At 38.1% G+C, this 17,153-nt stretch overlaps 1 protein-coding gene across 9 annotated transcripts in view; it reads left to right on the forward strand.

Moving 5' to 3' along the window:
• The window catches only part of LOC131678338 (putative uncharacterized protein DDB_G0282133), a 2,723,618-nt gene that overhangs the window by 137,188 nt on the left and 2,569,277 nt on the right, over positions 1-17,153 (forward strand). The window lies entirely within an intron of this gene.

The raw sequence follows: 17,153 nt of genomic DNA on the forward strand, positions 1-17,153 counted from the left end.
TGTTGAAATCGGACTATTATCAAAAGAGATATTTAACATTAAATGCGGACGAAAGATTTTTATCATTTCCCATTGCCAGAAATATGACCAAAAACATGTAATCTATTATTAACGCCAAAACGGTTTATTTTTGGTCAATAGTATCTTCGGAGAATATAATGGCGGCAATATGTTCTTTCTTTTGGTATTATGCTTTTGCTGATTAATCACCCTATGAGTGAGATATTTTCACAAATTTTCTTGGAAGTGATTATATCGAAATGATGCCTACAGCAAATTCGTAGCTCTTACTTTAGGGAATAACTTTACTGAAGACTTCAAATATCTATTTTGAATACTTTAAAAGTTATGGCTTGTTGTTTGTGGATTACTCTTTGTCGCCTATTTATTGTTCAATATAGTAATAATCCATTGAAATAAGCCAAACATTATTTCGATAAAACCAATTTTGTATTTCATTTTACTATCTACAACCGCTAGAAATAATCACCGAACACTTCCAAGTTGTCTGGAAGGAACTTGATACCTTATCAGTACAAAAATGTTCATTTGTGCGAACCTTCTGACTACAATTTTTCTAACTTATAACCATCGGATCGATCTGAAACATATCGGAAAACGAAAAGCGAAATAAATAACTCCAAACAACGGCGTAGCCAAGAGAAGGTTTTGGGGTTTAACACCATACAACCCCCCCCCTCCCCCACCACACCCAAAAAAAATATTGGATTGAAGTTGAAAATTTATTGATGCAGACTGATTTAATTCAATACTACAATAACAATTATCTGATCCGTAGATTGATAATCTGTTGTTGTAAACATCATGAGGACTTTTGATAAATTGTCGGAATGGGGTCCTGATATGTAACTGATCTATTGGTCTTGATTTCACAGTTGTCTAATTGCATCAATATCAAATTCCTGCCTGAAAACATTCCAATATAAAATTCCAGAATTCTGTAATCAATCATAATCCTCAGATTTATTTTCAAATTGATCTCGTTTTTGTAGAGATGTACTGTAATAAGGGTCTTTATTTAATAGGAAGCGAAGTTAAAATTGATTTAATGTCTATGAAACATAGAACTGCTCACCAAAAAAATGCATAACTTTCAACATTTGCTAAAAATGTTTTTGCCTTTCTCATTCACTCTAAAATTCGTCAATCTAATCCCGACCCGGAGGGCCGAGTGTCATATGCCAATCGACTGAGTTCGTCGAGATCGGAAAATGTCTATGTGTGTATGTATGTGTGTGTATGTGTGTATGTGGAAAGAAATGTGACTTCTGTTTCTCAGAGATGGCTGGACCGATTTGCACAAAGTTAGTCTCAAATGAAAGGTACAACCTTCCCATTGGCTGCCATTGAATTTTTTTATTGATTGGACTTCCGGTTCCGGAGTTACGAGTTGAAGAGTGCAATCACACAGCAATTCCCATATAAACTGAAATGAAAAATTTTCAAAATCAAATTTGTATTTTAGATGCCAAATGACTTTAAAATGCATGAAACATTGAGATGCTTGACAAAAATTTACTTATTTGGACTTTGGTACATTTTTGCCTTCCTCATATAGAAAGGTTATGCAATCACTCTAAAAATCGTCGATCATACCGGCCCGGAGGCGGTATGCAGTGAGGGGTTGCTACTTTAAAATTAAAACTAGTTTAAAATTTCTTAACAAGTTGAAAATTTTCGGCAGGACCTGGACCTCCCGGATCTTTCTCCATGATCCGCCGCTGGTTTCAAGCGATGTTTCAGTATCACATAGTATCTCAAGATCGTGGCTGTCGATCCATTGTATGTATGTGCAAATCGTACTGAACATGTAATATTCATTTCCACCATTGTATTGAATTTAACCAGCCATGGAATCGTAGTCTGGACAAATGAGACAAGCACAATTGCACCACTAGGTGGATTAAAACAGGTTTTTATTTTGGGAATGCGTCGAGTTGAGACGAAAACGTAATATGATTAATAACGAGGATAACACTTTCCGAATGTAGAGAGAAATTTATGAAAAATGACGATTTCCATTCGATTTTAGCAGGTTCTGATCGATGACCAATTATATGTATAGGTCAAATGTTTAAAAACAGTAATTTAAAGTCAAGATAGCATCATTTTGAAACCGCCAATTTCGGAGGGTTAGTATCTTCGATGAGTTTTACAAACGTTAAACAGCGCATTATTTGATAAAATAATTTTGACGGTATATCGTCCAAGAAGTATTTATGGTGAATTTTCTCAGGTTAATATTCATGACTACAATAAAGTCTCAATAAATTCGCTAAAGACACGAACTAAGTTACTATTTTCTGAAAAATTAATTCTGCATAATTTTAAAACTTGAAAAATTACGGTTTCGGAATTATGCCGTTTGGACAGTATGATTGATTTTCACCAAACCCCCACCAAACCGAATTTCTGGCTACGCCGCTGATTTAAAGTAAGTAGAAACAAAGTCGTTCTACACTCGTTCAAAAGAAACTTCTTCGAATGCTGAATATCTATTATAACACATTGAAACCCCGATTTTATCAGCCAAATATGAACATATGTTTGATGGGCTCTAGCAGACGAACAAGACTGAATTCGAGTAAATCCTTTCTTGAGCATGTTTTCCTTATCGTGAAGATATGCGAAATATGCGAAAATAAAAAGTTCATCATAATCAGAAATAGTTATCAGACTACATCAAGGGACGAGAAGAATATTTTAACAGCTTCAGTTTATTATAAAGAAAAAAAATTGCCCGATTTAGTCAATGTCCCCTTTTTTCAGCCTAAAATACACCATGAGATTGATAAAAATGGGTCTTTATTGTATGTATTATTCACTGTGTTTCACATTAATAGGTACATTTGATTTTTGGGGATTTCTTTATTGCATCGAACTACAACAATTTTTAGGTAGCTTTCAAGGGGTTATCTTATAGACTTCTTCCAAAATTTGGCGAACCTATTCCAATTCGTATACCAATTAATTGGTATACTTAAGGGTTTATATGTTGCAGATAGAGAAAATACTGAAATTTTCAGCTTTTTTCCTGCACAATATTACGAAAGATTATTAAACAATTTTTCCTAATAATTTTGTGAAAATTATAAACTATTTGAAATTTTTTAATAGTTTTATTTTTTATTTAACCGTAATTTTTTTAATAAATAGTGACCATCGCTTCACAACGTAGTCTATTTTTCATGGCTTGCGGTGAGCACGATCTCTCGAATTGCTGAACTGAAAATTATGGAATAGAAATTAATTTTTAGTATTCTTTACAGACCCGCTGGTGCCCTAAGGCAATTTCGCCAGATTTTCAGAGCACTGTGCATCCAGTGCTTTAACGCAAGTGACGGAAGGTTATCGAAAAGTTTCGTGAAAATGAAAATTTCAGTAATGATGATGATTTTCCCAAACGGTTCGTTGTCGAGAGGTTTTTATTTGTTCTTTGGCATTAGGATTAGCGATAATAATTCAAATCAAGGATACTACTGGGAAGTCACCTTTAGAAAAAGTCGATGTCGAAGTAAAATTTGGAACGATGCACGCATGCACTTCAGAGATAGCGTGATATCAGGAGCTGCGATTTCATTTCAACGAAAAGGCGATACTTACAAATGTAAACATAAGGCTTTTTCATACATGCGAACGAGGGCTTTGAAACGCAACAAATTTACCTAAAAATTTGGATTCTACGATATTGCTTTCTTAAACTACAGCAAAAAATACAACGGTTTGTTTGTTTGTTTGTTTATTTAAAGCTTCGCACTCCGCGCTCCATGCAAACAAACAGAGCGATACTATTTTTGCTAGCAGTTTAGAGGCGAAACTGTTTTTTTTCGTATTTTCTAGGATTATCAGCTGTAAAAAACGTAAGGGCGATACTTCAATGCTGATAGGTGGGACCGAAAAAGTAAACAATCGCCAAAGGGGCGATGCTATCATTTTGTCAATTTCAATAGCAAAAACAAAGTTTAATTTAATAATTTCAAACACTTTTTGAAGTTTTTGGTTTCGATCACTGAATCATGCAATCTAGGATATAAAATACACAATAGTTCTTAAATAGGAAATAAAACCAAGTCTGGAAATATTCACTGTTGATTTTCTTTGAATGGTGTCAATGCTAGTACATATTAATCACCTTTGTCATAAAGGAATTGACTGCAATTTTAACAGATTTATTTCACGCACCATTAAATTTTACTGGCTTGCAAAATGGCGAAGGCACTATATAGTTTTAACAAAAATGTTAAAACAATATAGCTGATGCAAAATGGCTACCTTAAAACCACTAACCACGAGGTTGATTTCGCACTTTGCCCACTATTTTTAATAGCTACAAATGCATGCAGCCCGGCACTTAAACACTTTTCCGGTACGCTAGGCAATAGTAATTTTTACTATCATTTAAAACACTTTCTATAAAGACTTTATCCTCGTCGCCACTGTAAAAGGGTGAACATGTGGATATTACCAGAGTTTTCTCACGCAACGACTTGGCAGGTTGATCACGGTTAATCGAATGAGAACGATATAGTTTATTCACCCGGTTTTTATCATTCTGATTACACAAGTGTGTGTGCGTTCGAGCGATCGTAATCGATCGTTATCAATGCTATAAAGGCATCAGTCGAACTGATCGAAAAGGATATAACACTGTGAAATGTGTCTTGCCATTCCGAAGCAATTAAAAACAATAAACATGTTTTTTGATCAGCTCAAATCGATCATCTGAGAATAAGATCATCAGTTTGAGCATTCAATTTCAGTTTGAAGCTTTTTTCGAATTTTTTAAAAAAATATTCGAGTACCGGTATTGTCGGTACTGAGGGCTTCAGTACCGTAGTACCGGTTCTCGCCAAAAAGGGTCGGTACTGCGAACCCTACTCGCAAACATAGAAACATTAGAAATTATGACGAACAGTATTATAAGCAACTTCCGACAAAAATCGTTGCAATTCAATTGCAACGATTTGCTCGCTTTATAGTTTATAAGATTTGTTTAGCTCCTTATTCACAAGAGAAGTAGGTTTAAAGCATCCTACTGAAAAAATACTTAACTGCGAAGGCATATTATATCTTAATAATAATTAACTGAATCATGTAAACAATAGGGATGAAAAGTCACCACTTGTGGCTGAACACCCAATATACTAAATTAGAAATGTAATGCAAACAAAATAATATAATCAAATAGAAAATAATAAAAAACCTGGCAATGTAATGCAATTATTTGTGTTTGTAATTTTTGGCCGTATTTTTGTTTGTTTGGTAATTGGTGACCATATGTCCATTTTATCTAAAATTGGGGCTACTTTACGCCAAGCTTTACTTAAGTCTATATTGCACAATCTGAATGTTTGATTTAAAATTTACTCTTATTTTGGAATTTCACTCTAATTCAAAGCAGATTTTTATTAGCGTACTAGTTTGACTGTTTTGAAAAATAACAGTAATCGTTAATTTGCAAGTTGAGTAGTGTTATTACAATGGCGCAAACGTATAAAAACGCTATCGCTCCTAGACGTATTTAAACTATGTGTATTGAAGTAATTTGTTGTGGAATGACAGAAAAGGTAGCAAGAAATAGTTCTGCAGCGAGGTGGTCAAAACCTTGCTAACCAAAAAGGTTCAAAGTATATTGGAAATGGATATCTCATTAAAGATGGATGATCAGACCTGACCATTAAATATAACAGTACCATTCGCGTTTCTGACGGAAAGGCCTTTGCACTCCGAAACACAATTAAAACTACTTTTAGAAAAATATTAAAACAAGGTTATCTAATTCATAAGGCTCAATAAAAAGTATATTATGAAGAGCGTTTTTTCTTCGCTTGTTGTTTTTCATTGTAGGACTTATTGACTCTCCGAAAACAAGGTTATTGGATGCATGGTTTGCAGTTCTTGAACATAGGGGAGACCGGGGCTGGTTGGCCGAGTTTTGCTTTCGGAATTTCTGTTTTCATTCTGGTTAGACTTTTTGAAAACCGGTTTGCGCTGTCATGAAGATACAACCCTTGAACACAGATGTAATTTTTTTCATCCATAAAAAAATCAGTTTTTAAAAAATTTATTAGCCAACAAATGCGGAAAGAAAAATCGGCTAACCAACTCCAGGGCTGAGCTAGGTTGGCCAAGCTCGGTAAAATACGTGTTTACGTCAAATGTATCAGTGGAAAACTTTTAATTCAAAAAAAGTATCGTTTTTCGTATATAGGTAAGGAAAATAATGCTGCTTTTATTGGGGAATCAGTCAAAATTTGAGACGATCGGCGTTTACGAACTTGCTACTTCTTCGAATCAGATCGTACACTCGCCCTGGGAAGAGGACTAACGTCTTCAGATAGGCTTACATCTGCAGCAGATTCTTTGCTAATGGAAGAGTTTTGTTCGGGGTTGGTTTGATCTGTGACAAATCCTGCCAGAAACTCCACGGGAGTAAAAATTTCAGGATTAAAGCGGCACACGCTAGGGACTCTTTTTTAAACAATTTCCGACTTTTAATGATTCTAATCTTTTATTTCTATTTGGTAATAATTTTAAAATATTTTATTAGTTATTTCTCGTGTATTTTTCTTTATAATCATCAATATTAACAATATCTCAAATTTTGCTTTGAAAAATGATGGCATTTCACAAATATTAAAGTGCACATTAGTCTACACTAAATTTACAACTCGGCCAACCAGCCCCGCACAGAACTCGGCCAACCTACCCCAATGTATATTTTCGAGAACAATCACGATTTGCACAAACAAATATAAGGTTACACTGGTAACCGCTATACCATTTTGTTGGGTTTTGAATACCCTTTCCAGCAGTACAAAGTTATTGGAAATCGGATGTAAATTGATTCGCGTTACACATATTATTTTTCAGAAACAGAAATTTACTCACCAGTGCCGAAAAAAGAACAAACGTGCTCCTGTACAAACGACACCACCGAAACACCTGAAATTACGTCGGTGCATTGGTCACCTAATACCCCACCAAAATCACTATAGATGTCGCTACTGCGCATAATAGCCTTTTCATAAAAGTCACTCGGACAACCAGCCCCTGTCACCCCTACCCTTTTATTTTTACGAGCACGACATTCATTTGCATTCACACATAAATAACGAACATAATCCATAACAATTAATCAGGAAGTTAACATGATTAAAAAAAAACTTTTTGGCGTAATGTAGCCCTCCTGTGGGGGCGACTTTACGCCAACTTTTAGTTCTTTATATCTCATATTCAATCTTGATTTTACAAAAGTTCTTCTCACTGACTTTTGAGGCACTTCTTCCATATGTAAAACATCAAAAAGTGTCAAATTTGAAGTTGCGTGATCGTAGTTTTTGAGTGTAATGTACAAAACATTCTATTTTTGGCGTAAAGTAACCCCCGATGACGGTACTATATAACAACACACTAAATGACCACTCTCTCTAATCTTACGAATATTATATTAACCCCTTGTATATGTATAAGTTAGCTGTAAATTTCTTTAGTTTCATTATAAAAACATAATAATTAAATGTGTAATCCCCTAGTTTTGAGAAATTCAAAATATAAAACAAAATAAAATGGCACCTTTAAGCTAGCGCAAACGTGCCAAATAAACGAATTGAATAAAAAAAGTGAATCAAGAGCAAAATTACGGTTTTCTGTCATATTGTGTTTAATTGGCATTTTAGTATACGATGTAATATTCAGTTTCATAGAATTTATTTGTGCGATTTTGAATTAACTTATTTTTCAATTTATTAGATCGATTAGTTTACTTTTAGAGAATATCTGCGCAAAATTTGAGCGCTTTATTTCGAATTTTATAAGAGATACAGCGTTTTGAACGAAACAGATCGCAGACGAATTACACGCAGCAAAACAGCCTCGTTTTCTCGGAACGACGCTTTCGAATCATTCGGGCACTGTTATAAGTTATAGTTTAATATGCATACAAACATAATTACAATATAATTTCATACGAAAACTACTTGGCACATCTTATTACACTGGTTTCCATTCATTACCCTGTCTTTTTTCGTGGAACAAATTATATTAATGATTTTGGTCAGCTTGTTGATACGAATACTCCTCTGTGGACTGTACTGTTGATCGATGAACCGGTAGCGTTTGTTGTCCTACTCCAGTACTTGTAATGTTGTCATTTTCCTTCTTTTTGGCTGGAATTGTGATTATGGTGATAATTATTTAACTTTTTCCTTGTGTTATCGAGGGTAGAGAAACGAAAATAAACAAAACAAATTTTGTGGCACCAAGACACATTCGTACAAGTATGAAACCACATCATATCATCGGATTCGTGCATGTAAAGTTCTTGTTGACAACATCAACAATGAAACTTTTAAGCAAGAGCTTGAACATTTGCATGGGATGCCAGTGTTTTCTTCCTGGAATAAGAGCTGCCAGTTTTCCAACTTTTGTGTCGCCTAACTATGAATATAGTAACTATACTTCAAACGGTTGGGTTAATAATAATGGGTGTTTTTATCATTTTTTCAAAACTAAATGTAACACAAAAACACTTGTTCACAACAACTTGCTTTTGTTTATTTTGGTAGCGTATAATTTGCCATTAAATGTTTTAAAATAAATCAAGACAAATGTCAACTGCAACTACGTTTCGTAAATCCTATTCCGTCCGTCCAATTTTGGTTAATTTTAGCCATTACTTGGATTAGAGAAAGTCGATTTTTTCGACTGAAGAAATTTTATGAATAACTAACTAAATGTTCACTTCTAGCTCATTCGTTCTTTCCTGTCCGTCGATGAAGACGGGAGGCTTGACGTAGCACCATAAAATTAACCGACATAACCGTTTTCCAATAGGATTCGTCATCGAACTTCGTATTCGATAAATCGATGGTTGCAACGCCTGTGTAACTTATTACCCAACTTATCTATCAACATTTAGAAGCAACCAGCCTACAGAGGAGTAACTGGGGTCAAAACCTGGCCAAAATTATTTGTTGTTGCTATTGCTTTTATTATGCCTTAATATGAACAAAAAATAGACAATAACAAGTTTTTGGAATCATTCGTTTTCGAGCTCTCCATCGAGACAGAGGTTGTTTTTTCTAGTCCGTAGTGCTGTGTGAGGCGATAAAGAATAGTTTTAATCCGCATTCAAGGTTATTTTGCCAGTTCGGTTCGGTCCTCAGTCTTTTGTTCGCGTGTGAGGATTAAACAATAGCCAGCTGTATAAGCTGGATCGGTTCGTCGTTGGACACCAGTTTAAAGCTAAGTGGTTTTTGTCTTTTGTAACACATTTATTGCTTTCTTCCGTCTGCGCGGGCGCTGACCCCGTGCGTTGACGTTTTCTATGGTTCCCTCTCCGGATGGTCAAATGGAAGTTGAATCGGGTTCAACTTCTAGGGCTCCCCCCCGGCCCAAATGCTATCCAGAACTCTCAACTGGTCCATTTGTGGTCTTCTTTCGGCCCAAGACTAAATCACTGAATCTTCTTCAGATTTCTAGAGACCTGACGGAACGGTTCTCGGCTGTGACCGAAATTTCAAAGGTCCGCTCGGACAAGATAAGGGTGTTGCTAGCCAACTCAAAGCAGGCAAACGATATTGCTTGCTGTGAGCACTTTACGCGGGATTATAACGTGTATATTCCGGCTGTAAGAGTACAATCCGAAGGCGTCGTAACCGATGAGAGTTTGACGTGCGAGGATCTGCTGAAGTACGGGGTTGGCCGATTCAGAGACCGCTTACTTCAGCCAGTTAAAATACTTGAGTGCAAACGTTTGCACTCAGTAGTAGTTGCGGGGGATGGTTCAAAAACGTACCCCCAATCAAACTCTTATCGGGTGACCTTCGCTGGTACCGCTTTGCCAAATTTCGTCCTCTTGCACAAGGTTCGTCTGCCTGTGCGTCTGTTTATGCCGCGGGTCATGAATTGCACAAAGTGTAAACAACTGGGTCACACAGCCACCCATTGTAGCAATAAGGCCCGCTGTGGAAAATGCGGGGAGAATCATCTAGATGATTCGTGCAGTAGGCAAGCCGAAAAGTGTCCTTACTGTGCGGAGAGTCTGCATGATATCTCGGCATGTCCCGCGTACAAACTACGCGGGGATAAACTGAAACGTTCCCTTGCGGGACGATCCAAACATTCTTTCGCAGAAATGTTAAAGAATGCTACGCCACCATCCTCAGCAAACATCTATACTCACTTGCCTCCTGACGAGGGCGAGGCTGGTAACCCACAAGAGGGAACATCTACTAGGGTGCCTAGAATTTATAGGAAGAGGAGGAACACTTCCTCTCGTAAAGTTCCTTGTAAAGGCCAGAAGGTGTCCCTTGAGGGGGCTCCGAAAGTCACATCTATTGGAAGTGTTGCAACCAAACCGAAGCAATTAGCTCCTGGTCTCGGAGGATTAAGCTCAGAGAAGGAGTTCCCAGCACTTCCAGGAACATCAAAAATCCCAAGTGTTCCTTTGTTTCAGTTCGAGAGTAATCACAGCACTGGAATTATAAAACTCTCGGACATAGTGGACTGGATAATAAAAACTTTCAATATTACTGATCCTATTAAAAGTCTTATGTTAGCTTTTCTCCCTACAGTGAGAACATTTTTGAAGCAGTTGACTGCTAAATGGCCCCTCCTCTCAGCGATTGTATCCTTCGATGGCTAACTCATCGAACGAGGTCACGGATTTGATCACTGTTCTACAGTGGAATTGCAGAAGTATCATCCCGAAAATCGATTCCTTCAAAATTTTAATAAATAATTTGAGTTGCGATGCATTTGCATTATGTGAAACTTGGTTAACTTCCGACATAGAACTCAACTTCCACGACTTTAATATTATTCGCCTGGATCGAGACACCCCCTATGGAGGAGTGCTTTTGGGGATCAAAAAGTGCTATTCCTTCTACAGAATTAACCTTCCCTCGATAACAGGTATTGAAGTTGTCGCTTGTCAAGTAACAACCAAAGGCAAAAGCCTTTGCATAGCTTCCATATATATTCCCCCCAACACCGCGGTTGGGCACCGACGGCTACAAGACATCTTAGAATCCCTGCCAGCACCGCGACTAGTTTTAGGAGACTTTAACTCTCACGGTACAGCATGGGGTTGCCTCTATGATGATAACCGGTCTTCCTTAATTCAGGATCTTTGCGATAACTTCAATTTGACAATTTTAAACACGGGTGAAATGACACGGATTCCTGCTCCTCCAGCGCGCCCGAGCGCCTTAGACTTGTCCCTTTGCTCAACATCGCTGCGGTTAAATTGCACGTGGAAGGTAATTCCTGATCCCCACGGCAGCGACCATCTGCCGATTGTAGTCTCAATCAATAACGGTTCAAGGCCATTGAAATCAATCAATATTTCGTATGACCTCACACGAAATATCGATTGGAAGAGCTATGCTGCCGCGATATCCGACAACATCGAATCTACCCAAGAACTTCCTCCGGAGGAAGAGTACAGCTTTTTGGCTGGCTTGATTCTCGACAGCGCGAATCAAGCTCAGACTAGGCCAGTACCCGGCGCGAACATACAAAAACGTTCTCTCAATCCCTGGTGGGATAAAGAGTGCTCAGACGTGTACGCAGAGAAGGCCGCCGCGTTTAAGACCTTCCGGAACGACGGGTTACCCGCCAGTTTTCGACAGTACGCGACGTTAGACAAGCGAATGAAGAGTTTGATGAAAGCCAAAAAACGCGATTATTGGCGCCGGTTCGTCGACGGATTAACGAGAGAAACATCGATGAGCACTCTTTGGGGAACAGCCCGACGTATGCGAAATCGAAACAGTACTAATGAGAGCGTGGAATATTCAAACCGTTGGATATTCGATTTCGCCAAGAAGGTTTGTCCGGATTCCGCCCCGGCACAGAAGATTTACCGCGCCGCGTCTCCTCACGATAGCGCGAACGAAACACCTTTTTCGATGGTGGAGTTCTCACTTGCTCTCTTGTCGTGTAACAATAAAGCTCCGGGGCCAGACAGAATCAAATTCAACTTGTTGAAGAATCTGCCTGACTCTGCCAAGAGACGCTTGTTGAACTTATTTAATAAGTTTCTCGAGGCTAACATTGTCCCACTCGATTGGAGACAAGTGAAGGTCATCGCCATCCAAAAACCAGGAAAACCAGCCTCCGACCACAATTCGTACCGTCCGATCGCAATGCTATCCTGTATCCGGAAGTTGTTCGAGAAAATGATCCTATCCCGCCTCGACAATTGGGTCGAAGCAAATGGCTTACTGTCAGATACACAATTTGGCTTTCGCAAAGGCAAAGGGACGAACGATTGTCTTGCGTTGCTCTCAACTGAAATTCAAATGGCCTATGCTAGCAAAGAGCAGATGGCATCAGTGTTCCTAGATATTAAGGGGGCTTTTGATTCAGTTTCGATCAACATTCTTTCAGAGAAGCTGCACCAGCATGGTCTTTCAGCGACTTTAAACAACTTTTTACTAAACTTGTTGTCGGAAAAGCACATGCATTTTTCGCATGGTGACTTATCGACATCACGATTTAGCTACATGGGCCTTCCCCAGGGCTCATGTCTAAGCCCCCTTTTATACAATTTTTATGTCAACGACATTGATGAATGTCTTGACAATTCCTGCACGTTAAGGCAACTTGCAGACGATGGCGTGGTGTCTGTTACGGGACCCAAAGCTGTCGATCTACAAGGACCATTACAGAATACCCTGGACAATTTGTCTGCTTGGGCTATTAAGCTGGGTATCGAATTCTCCACGGAGAAAACTGAGCTAGTTGTATTTTCAAGGAAGCGTGAACCAGCACAACTACAGCTTCTATTAATGGGTCAAACTATCGCTCAGGTCTTCACAGTAAAATATCTAGGGGTCTGGTTCGACTCGAAAGGTACTTGGGGATGCCATATTCGGTATCTGAAACAGAAATGCCAACAAAGGATCAACTTTCTTCGTACAATAACCGGAACATGGTGGGGTGCCCACCCAGGAGACCTAATTAGGTTGTATCAAACAACGATACTGTCGGTAATGGAATACGGATGCTTCTGCTTTCGCTCCGCCGCGAACATACATTTCATCAAACTCGAAAGAATTCAGTATCGTTGTTTGCGTATCGCCTTAGGGTGCATGCAGTCGACCCATACGATGAGTCTCGAAGTGCTGTCGGGCGTTCTCCCGTTGAAAAATCGATTTTGGGAACTCTCATATCGATTGCTCATTCGATGCGATATCTTGAACCCGGTCGTGATTGAAAATTTCGAAAGGCTTGTTGAGCTCAATTCTCAGACCCGTTTCATGTCCCTGTACTTTGACTACATGGCGCAGAATATTAACCCTTCTTCTTACAATCCCAACCGTGTGCATTTCAGAAATACTTCTGAATCTACTGTTTTCTTCGACACATCCATGAAAGACGAGATTAGTGGAATTCCGGACCACATACGCCCACAAGTGGTTCCAAACATTTTTTATAATAAATTCCGAGAAGTCGACTGTTCTAAGATGTTTTATACTGACGGATCAAACCTCGAAGGATCCACTGGCTTCGGTATTTTCAATCAAAAGTTCACCGCCTCCTACAAACTCAGTGACCCTGCTTCAGTTTACGCCGCAGAACTAGCTGCCATTCAGTATACCCTTGGAGTCATTGAAACATTACCCGCAGACCATTACTTCATCGTTTCGGATAGCCTCAGTTCCATTGACGCTATTCGCTCGATGAAACAAGGCAAGCACTCCTCGTATTTTTTGGGGAAAATACGGGAGCTACTGAGTGCTTTATCTGACAACTCTTTCCAGATTACCTTGGTATGGGTCCCTTCTCATTGCTCCATTCCGGGCAATGAGAAGGCAGACTCCTTAGCTAAGGTGGGTGCCTTAGAAGGAGACGTTTACGAAAGACCAATTTGCTTCAGCGAATTTTTCAGTATTACTCATCCGAGAACCCTCGAAAGTTGGCAAACTTCGTGGAGCAGTGGAGAGCTGGGAAGGTGGCTACATTCGATAATCCCTAAGGTATCGACGAAACCTTGGTTCAAGGGGATGGATGTGGGTCGTGACTTCATTCGTGTGATGTCCCGACTCATGGCAAACCATTACACGCTGGATGCACATCTCCGGCGTATTGGGCTCGTGGATAGTGGTATCTGCGCTTGTGGCGACGGCTATCACGACATCGAGCACATTGTCTGGGCGTGCATCGAGTACAGTTCCGCTAGGTCTCGGCTAATGGATACCCTGCGGGCCCGAGGAAGACCAACCAACGTACCGGTTCGAGATGTGCTGGCAAGCCGCGACGTTCTCTATATGTCCCTTATATACACCTTTGTGAAAACCATCAATATACAAGTCTAACTGCCCCTTGTTATCTCCTTATCATTCTCAGAACGCTCTTCCACCTATATCAAACCATCTGTATCGAATGAGCCAACAAACACGGGACCTACGGCACGAACATAACACGCTTAACTCGAAATGTAGCCGATCCACATCTGAGCCGTACTACGAAATCGTCTGGAAAAACCCCTGCCATCTTGAGGAGGACCACCCGGCGTCCCAGTACATGATTCCCCTGATGAAGGCCACCCGAGTTTGTAATCCATCCGTTGATCTCACGATGCCTGAAACTGAAATAATTTTCTCTCCCTGCCATCTTTGTCTACCCTCCCTCCCCTGACTCTTATACCCAGAAGTAACACCCCTACCCCCCCCCCCCCCCCCCAATATCATCACGAAGCATTTAGCTCTAGTTTTAACTATTATATTATATAATCTCGTTGAAATTGCCCAACTCTACTACCCACAAAAATAACTATAATTACGAATCTTTACAAAATTCAATCATGCCCTCTAGTTATGCCTAGTTTTAAGTTAGTCGTAAAAAATTGTCCCCCTTAATTAAACATTATTTGCTCCAATAATCTCACTGATAAAAATGTCAAACCATATTGCCACAAAAACTAAATGACCCCCCTAATCTTACGAAAACAATATTATCCCCTTGTGTAGATATATAAGATAGCTATAAAATCGCATTAGTTTCATTTTAAAAAAAATCAATATGTAATCCCCTAGTTTTAAGCAATTTAAAATGTAAAACAAAACAAAATTGGCACCTTTAAGCTAACGCAACGTGCCTTATCAAATAAACGATTTGAATAAAAAAAAAAAAGTTTTTGGAATAATTTGGCTTCTTTCCACCTACCAGTGCTGAGGTCAATTTTCTATATCCTTTCGAATACTAGTAATTTCGAGGTGATCTTTGTGAATACATTCGTTTTTCCAGTTGCACAAACAGTTGATCAGTGGAATTGGGGGAAGAAAAGGGACGCTTGAGCATATTTTTATAGAGATACATTTTGAAAAACATAGTATTTGGCCCTACAGCATTTCGGTGTACCTCAAATTACTAAAAAGTCAATATTTTCAAATCGCTTGGAATTTGTGGATCGGACAAGATCGGAAGAGTTCTTATGTTTATCGGATAGCTGGAATCTGGTTTTGTAATACTGCTTCAGCAACTTTGCCGGATCTCGCCGTATAATGTAATTTTTTTTATCATACAAGTTTGGAATAAAATGTTTAAAAAATGTATTTTTTAAAGTTCGTGCAATGCATAGCAACACTAATACTTTCAGTTAGTTTTAGGCTGAAGTTATACAAATGGTTGTGTTCAACTACGTTTGCAATAATATTGTCTTACTTAATACAGTCATCATTACTAGAAAGGAATATTTCTGGATATATAATAAAAAGATTAAAAAACCCCTTAAAATATAAACATTTTACATCCATGTAAAATATCTTTAACAATTTTTGACATACTCCTAATTTTGCCACGTTATTTAGCAGGCTTTTAGGTATGTAAAAAATATAACGAAATAGAACATAAAAAAAAAAATTGGAGTCCAGGAATTTGTTCTAGTTACTCCTCTGTGCAGCCCCCGAACACGTTTCAATATTGGTCGCTAGTCATGCACCGAGCAAAAAGCATCTGAGAATTTCATAAGTCTCGACATATGAACCAGCCTTCTGACGATGCCATTGAACGCTTTAGAATGTCATAGGCAAGGCTTATGAATTCATTTATCTGTATTCATGCACTCCATAGACGTACAAATAATGTATTTCATAAAACAGTCTTATGACCTCGCTCCAATATATGCGTTTAAGAATTTCATAAGTTTTTCTTATGAAACCCATATGAAATCTGTTATTGATTCTATAAAATTGTATTTTGTTTTTCGTAAACGTCACTTTTGTGAAAAGTTCATAATTGTTTCTTATGAATTCAGTACTGGTCTGCACGGCCAACCAGAAGGTAATAGTTTCAGGCCAGCACTTTTTGATTACCGCTGTTTCAAACAAAAGAAGTGAGATTTTTGTCAAATTGCTACAAAATTTTAAATAATTGTTTTTTATGTTATTGAATAAATTACTATGAGCATTAAATCAGTTTACATGGCTATGATTTTTACAGAAGATATCCGATTATTTGAAATGAAATAAGTTGTGCATATAATTAGTGTCTGACGCGTATTTTATGGTTATCAAAATCATTTGAGAAGTAACAATCATTATCATTCAGTTGTCTAAGACCAGTTTCCCACGAAATATTGACGAATCGTTGCTCATTATGTACAAATTTTACATTTTAATGAGTTTTCTCTTCAATCTTCTGAAGGGATCTACACTTGGCGGCTCATTTGTCCCGAATTTAGTTCAACAAGATGACCACACTAATGAACTCATTATGAATGACGTTCATGTTTTACAATTCTCGGTGGTTTGTTTACTTTGTCAGTTGCGTGAGTTCGAGTGCAACGGGTTCCCATCTGTTAATTTCAAACTCACGTACTCCCATGTAAACAAACCACCGAAAATTGTTAAACGAAGTTCATCCGGCTCATTTTGGGGTTATGTCGGTTGGTGTAAAACCTAATATCCTCTAAAGGTTGATTTTTACTGTTGATTTTTTGTCTACTAAAAATGCTTGAGAAATGTCAGCCATGTTCTATTTTTTATATAAATGTATAATAATATCCATAAAAAAAAACTTATGACATTCATTCGAACATTGTAATGAATTTCATAAGACTGTTCTATGGAAATCATCATTTCTACTATATTTTCTGCTTATAAATATCAGCAATTTTCATA

Source organism: Topomyia yanbarensis, chromosome 2 (assembly GCF_030247195.1).
Source record: "Topomyia yanbarensis strain Yona2022 chromosome 2, ASM3024719v1, whole genome shotgun sequence".
Classification (NCBI taxonomy): Eukaryota; Metazoa; Arthropoda; class Insecta; order Diptera; family Culicidae; genus Topomyia; species Topomyia yanbarensis.